The 6,859-nt window shown below is 34.1% G+C and overlaps 1 non-coding gene across 1 annotated transcript; it reads left to right on the top strand.

The window, feature by feature from the left end:
* The first annotated feature begins 5,926 nt into the window (after positions 1-5,926).
* On the top strand, positions 5,927-6,033 carry LOC128282782 (small nucleolar RNA R71). Its single transcript, XR_008273136.1, has one exon. It is a non-coding gene; the product is annotated as a small nucleolar RNA R71 (small nucleolar RNA).
* Positions 6,034-6,859: the final 826 nt, after the last annotated feature.

Raw genomic sequence — 6,859 nt, 5'->3', positions numbered from 1 at the left:
ATGAGCGAGTGGAGGTATGATCTATTAACTTTTTTTGTTGGGTTACTTAATGGATTAACTGTTTAGGACAAGAAGAACATGAAAGAAGCCCTACGCTTGACAACCCTGGGAAGTCATCAAGGTGGGAATTAACCAAAAATTGGTACTACCCATTCATCAACACCTTGAGCCCAAACCAGTTTGGACTGTGAGGTCAGAATATAAGTAGTCCTTGCTGATTCATTATGTTACTGCAAGATCAAAAGATCTTACTAGGGTAGCGGCTAGTTGATTAACGAGGAACCCGAGACAACAATTGATTGGGATTACCGAAGTGAACTAATCATACATAATCAAGATTTGATTCACTCTACTTTTCTATCTCTTGAACTTTATTTCTTTTATGTTATTTTATTTTATTATTATAAAAACCCTAAAAACCCTTTTATTTTGTTCTCATACTATAACTGATTTAAATTACTAACTAGATTTTTTATTGTTTAGGTTAGAATTGATCTAGCACTCACCTCCCTTGGGTACGATATTACAACTATATTACAATTCGACCTGTATACTTGCGGATATCACCTTAACTTTCTATATTTAATTGTAGTATTCACACTCTAGACATTGGTACGTCTGAAGGCGATCAAATGCCCTCCTAAGGCATAAACAAAAAGGTGTGAAAGCCAAAAGTGATTTCAAGCTTCCACATGACTCTCACGTACTTACCCTTTTTCAGATGCAAGTTTGAGGCCCAATTCTGGATGATGGGCTCGTAACCTTGGCATGTACTAAAATGGGCCATCTCGGCCAAGGCACCCTATCTTTTAATCTTCAATTGATAGTTCTTTTGAAAACTCCAAGTATAGGCGACTAGTGGTTGATGGTCACTAAGCAAACTATAAATACGACAAAGGAAAACGCACTTATCAAACAATAGTATAGCTATGGTGAGTAAAGAATATCGTATCCACGAGGACTAAAAGTATTAGTAATTACTATTTTTCTATTATTTAGCCAATAATTTGGGGTGATGTGTTTTTATCTAAATTTAATAAACTAATTTAACTAAGAACGCAACAGAGAAATAATCGAATATTAACCAATGAGATAGACAATACCAAGAAAAGAATCCACCTAGACTTCACCTTTTATTATGAATCTGAATTAAACGATTTATTCACTTGTGTCTTGATCAATGGAAATCCCTAAATTATGTTAATATCTCTTTCAAGAGTAAGAACAACTAACTCTAGGTTGATTAACTGAAATCACTTTCTAATTAAAACCCTTATCGTCCCATTAACTCGATCTATAGATTTCCCTATTAGATTTGACTCTAATCCAGTTGATTTATGTCGTCCTATTTCTAGGATTGCATGCAACTCCACTCAATTATGCTAGATCTACTCTTAAACAGGGACTTTTGCTCCACTGAATTAAGCACATTAAACATGAATTAACATCCCAAAAATATTAAAACAAGAGATAACCACACATAATTGAGAACAAGAATCAAGCACTTATTGCGTACAAATAGAAATTAAATAAAAGGATTCATCATAAGTTTCATCCTCCCTAGGTATCTAGGGAATTTAGTTCCTAAGCCTGAATAGAAACATCTAAAAGTCAGAAAAACTACAAGACATAAAGAAACTCAATAAAACTTCAAAATAAATTAAAATGAGGTCTTTAATCTTGATGGAGATCTGCTTCAGAGTTGATTCCGATGGTGTTCTTCGAGTATTTTCTTCGATCCTCTCTGATTGACCCCTTATGTCTTCTTTTAATGGGTATTTATAGACTTTAGAATGCTAAGAAAGCCTAAAAATTGGGTCTTTCCATGTATTTGGGAATTAGGATGTGAAAACATCGATTGGCACATGAGCATGTGTCCAGCCCGTGTGGCTCACACAGAAGAGCATAGTTAAGCAACTAACTAAATCAAATCTCAACAAAAAGGGAGTCAATAAAACAGGAAAAAGTCTCGATGAAAAAATGAGTTATGGGTTCACATTAATGGGTGAATCAACAAACAGTGCGTTAGGCTCAATAGGGTTCACTATGGGTTAATTACGAAGGTAGGCATTTTATGGGATAAATGGGTTAAAACCTAAGTGTCTTTATCATATCAGTAAATTAAATCAAATGTGTGGTCTCGACATCTATAATCGAAGTAAGTTCTAAAATAAAAAATCAAGTTGACACACTCATAACCAATAATAAAATGAACAAGAAAAATGTATGCTCTAGAGGCTCAAAATCTCATAAAAAATCATGATTTTTAATGTCAAACTTGCAAATCTCAAACATCAAGATAATACTTCAATTTAGGGAAACAACTAAAAATTTTTAATTTTTGAAAAATAACTTATCATGCTTGATTCTCTCATGTCTTAAAGTTTAAATCAACCAATACACAAATGTCTACAAATTAATCCAAAACACATCAACAAAAAATCTCAAATTGACAAAAATTCATTCTAATGGAAGTATGAGAAAATTACTTAAATACAAGACATAATTCAAGAATTTTCTAATAATTATATAAATAACCTCTCCCACACTTAAGATGCACATTGTCCTCAATGTACAAACAAATATAATCAAAATATAAGTAGAATATCATAAGAGAGGGAGAAAACTGAAACTACCCTGAATATTGGATGAAATCGCTAGAATGGTGAAAAACGGTATTGTAGATAATTGAAAGTGAAGTGCATGATTCTGTGCAAACTAGGAAGAAAAAAAACACAAATAATGAAGAAAAGTAAGAGGTTACAACTCAATTAGAAACAACCATAAAAATAAAATCATACTTCAAAAGATAATAAATGAAATAAGTAAAAGAAAATAAAAATAAAGCACTAAAAATAAAAATATAGATAAAAATAAAATGAAAATGAAAATGAAAATGAAATAAAATAAACTCAATGATACCGATAAAATTAAAGGTAATAGTAAGAATAATAGTAAAAAACAATACTAAAAATAATAGAAATATAACTAAATAGCATAAATAAATTAAAACAAGATTAAAATCTAGGCATAAGAATAATAAAACAAAAATAAATAAGAAAATGGATCAAGTAAAATAATAACAAATAAATAAAAATAAATAAAAATAAATAAAAATAAAAGAAACTAAATAAAATAAATAAAAAGGTAAAAGGGGAAGACTGACGGAAGACGGTGGCCTGAGTTACGACGGGGGGTTACACATGGGAGGCGGTTTCGTGCTTGGGTGGGGGCGGCGTCGACTAAAGGGAGAAAGGAAAGGAGGTGGGTAATGGGGGGAAAGGTGGTGGCTTGTTTGGGGAAGAAGAAAAAGACAAATTGAGAAATAAAATTTAGGGTTTGGGCACCATGTGGGGTGTTTTCAACCCGTATGCAATTAAAAATTTAGCCCAATTTTCACACAGCCTCAGACACACCCATGTGTCCAAGCCGTGTGTGATTTCATTTGCTTCTCTCACGCCCGAGTCAGATCCCACACGGTCATGTCTCTTGCCTATGAAACTCTTTGATTTGGAATAAAATTAAAAAAAATTAGGTCTAAGGTTCACACGGCCTAGGACACGCCCGTGTGTCTAGGTCGTCTGTGTCACACAGACATGTCTCTAGGCCGTGTGGACCATTTTAGGCCGTGTAACCTTTGAATTTTTTAAAAAAAATAAGTACCAAGAATTACACAGCCAAGGACACGCCCTAACTTACTGTCGATCCCCTTATTGTGCACACGGCCTAGGACATGCCTGTTTGTCCAGGCCATGTGGGTAAATTTTTTATTTTTTTATTCTTTTAAAATTTGAAAATACATTAATCTTAAAATTAACATGAAATAAAACTAAAAGAATTAGCAAAGTGTTAACAGTTGGGTTGCCTCTCGAGAAGCGCTTATTTAGAGTCTAAGCTTGACTTACCTCATATGCGCATGGTCATGGTGGTTCGTGGAGCCAAAGCTCCTCTTTCTCATTATCAAACATATTACCAAAATAAGGTTTAAGTCAAGAACCATTTACCTTAAATGTGATGAATTTAGAATGAGTTACCTCGACTATACTGTAGGGGAAGACATTTAGTATCATAAATGGGTTTGATCCGTTTGCATCAAGCTCCGAAGGGGCAATTCATGGATCTGTTTTGTCTAGTAGGACTTTGTCCCCAACCTTAAATTGGTTCGTTCCATCTATACATTCATCGTGGCGTCACTTTGGCTCTTCATAGTGCTTTTTTTATTTCTCCTTGACATGTGTCCACTATTCATCTAGTTCATCGATTTGTAACATTCGTTTATCGTAAATCGTTCTGTTTTTGTCATATTTATTGGAACATGGTTCCATTACCTTTTTTTCGAGGGGTTTCCTACAAAGAAGGTTGAGCCACATGGTCACTAACATTAGCAGAAGATTTAAAATCATCTCGATCACTAGATGTTCTAACAGAATCACGAGCTTGAAGAGTAATAGACTCATCACCTACACGAAGTACTAACTCACCTGTACCAACATCAATTATTGTTCTAGCAGTTGCTAAAAAGGGGCAACCTAAAATTAAAGGTACCTCACTACCCTCATCCATGTCTAACACAACAAAGTCAACAGGGAATAGCAATTTATCCATTTTTGCAAGCACATCCTCAATAACACCTCTGGGATATCTAATGATTCTATCTTCTAATTGCATACTCATCCTAGTTTGTTTAGGTTTCCCAAGACCTAGCTGTTTAAACATTTTATAGGGCATGACATTAATACTAGCCCTTAAATCAGCCAAAGCATTATCAATATTCAAGCTACTAATTAAACAAGGAATAGTAAAACTACCTGGATCTTTCAGCTTGTGGGGTAGTTTATTTTGTAATATGGTAGAGTAAACTGTATTAAGTTCCATAGTCAACGAATCATCCAACTTCCATTTATTTTCCAATAGTTTCTTTAAAATTTTGACATAATTGGGCATCTACGAAAGAGCTTCAACAAACGGTAAGTTAATATGTAATTTTTTCAGGAGTTTAAGAAATTTACCAAATTTTTCGTTCTTGCGGTCTCTCTTCGTTGCATTAGGATATGGCAATCGAGGTTTATATTCCTTAACAGCTGCCTTTTTCTCTTTCTGGCTTACCTCAACTTTATCGTTATCTACCACAATTTCTTGCCTCTGTTCTTGTTCAGATTCAACTAACCCTTCTTCATCTCAAACAGTAATTGCATGAAGCTACTCCCTTGGGTTAGTTTCGGTATTGCTAGGCAAACTACCTTATGGACGTTCTAAAATTAACTTAGCAAGCTGACCTATTTGGTTCTCAAGCCTTTGAATTAATGCTTGTTAATTTTTAAGTGTCGTTTTAGTGTTTTGAAAGTGGGTTTCTGACACCGAGATAAACTTCGTCAACATCTCCTCGAGGTTCAACTTTTTCTCTTGCTGGTAAGGTTGTTGTTGGAAGCCCGGAAGGGGTTGTGCTATTTGATTTCCTTGATCACCTCAAGAGAAATTGGGATAGTTCCCCCAACCTACAATATAGTTATTACTAAAAGGGTTATTTTGAGGCCTAGAATTATTACCCATATAATTGATTTTTTCATTCTCTGTGCTAGGAGCGAAGAGTAAACATTCTGGATTGTTCATTCCACCTCCATTTGTATTGCATTGCATCAGCGGATGTACTTGCATAGAAACATATAAACCATCAATTTTCCTATTTAAAAGTTCTAGCTAATTTGATAACATGGTGACTGTATCTAAGTTGAAAACATTGGCTACTTTCATCAGCTTAGTCCTCATGACTTGCCACTAATAATTATTCAGTGTCATCTTCTCAATAAATTCATAAGTTGCTTCAAGTGTTCTATTATTTAGAGTTCCACCGACTACTATATAGATTAATTGTCTAGTTGAGAGATTCAAACCGTTGTAGAAGGTTTGAACTTATAACTATAAAGGTAACCCACGGTGAGGGCACCGTCTCAATAAGTCCTTATACATCTCCCATGCATCATATAAAGTCTTTAAATTGATATACACAAAGGAGGAGATATCATTCCTTAACTTGGTTGTCTTAGCCGGTGCGAAATACTTCAGAAAGAACTTCTCTGTAATTTGAACCCATGTGGTAATGGAATCTCATGGTAAAGAGTTCAACCACTGCTTAGCTTTGTTCATCAATGAGAAAGGAAATAATCGTAAGTGAATGGCGTCGTTAGTGATGCCATTAATCTTGAAAGTATCGCAGATTTTCATGAAATATGCCAAATGAGTATTTGGATCTTCGTCTTGCAAACCATTACACTGAACAAACTGTTGTATCGTCTGAATAGTGTTCAAATTCAGTTCAAAATTATTTGCAGCAATGATGGGTCTCACAATACTCGATTCAGCCACAGTTAGAGTAGGTTTAGCATAATCGTACATAGTACGAGGAACAGGATCTGGAACTACAGCAACTGTAGGAGGTAGCTGATTATTTTGGTTATCACCTATCTCCTTAGTAATAAAAATTTCCTTGTGTTCGTTTACTAAATTTTCTCGACTCTACCTTGCTTCTCTACAATTTCTACGAGCTATACTTTCAATTTCACTATCAAATAAAAATAGTCCCGACAGGTTTCTTCTAGTTATAAACTAAAGGAACTTGCCATAAGTAAATAAAAGAAAAATTAGAATGTAAAAAATAAACTAAAAACAAAAATTATAATAAAAATAAAAATTGCTAAATTAATAAAAATAAAGTGTTCCTAATATTTTAGTCCCAGGAAACGGTGCCAAAAACTTGATGGTCACTAAATTAACTATAAATTTGACAAAGGCAAGTGCACCTATCAAACAATAGTATAGCTATGGTGAATAGAGAATATCGTATCCACGAAGACTAAAGGTA

Source organism: Gossypium arboreum, chromosome 10 (genome assembly GCF_025698485.1).
Source record: "Gossypium arboreum isolate Shixiya-1 chromosome 10, ASM2569848v2, whole genome shotgun sequence".
Lineage (NCBI taxonomy): Eukaryota > Viridiplantae > Streptophyta > Magnoliopsida > Malvales > Malvaceae > Gossypium > Gossypium arboreum.
The sequence above is the reverse complement of the archived record's forward strand: the minus strand, read 5'-3'. Positions and strand labels throughout refer to the sequence as shown.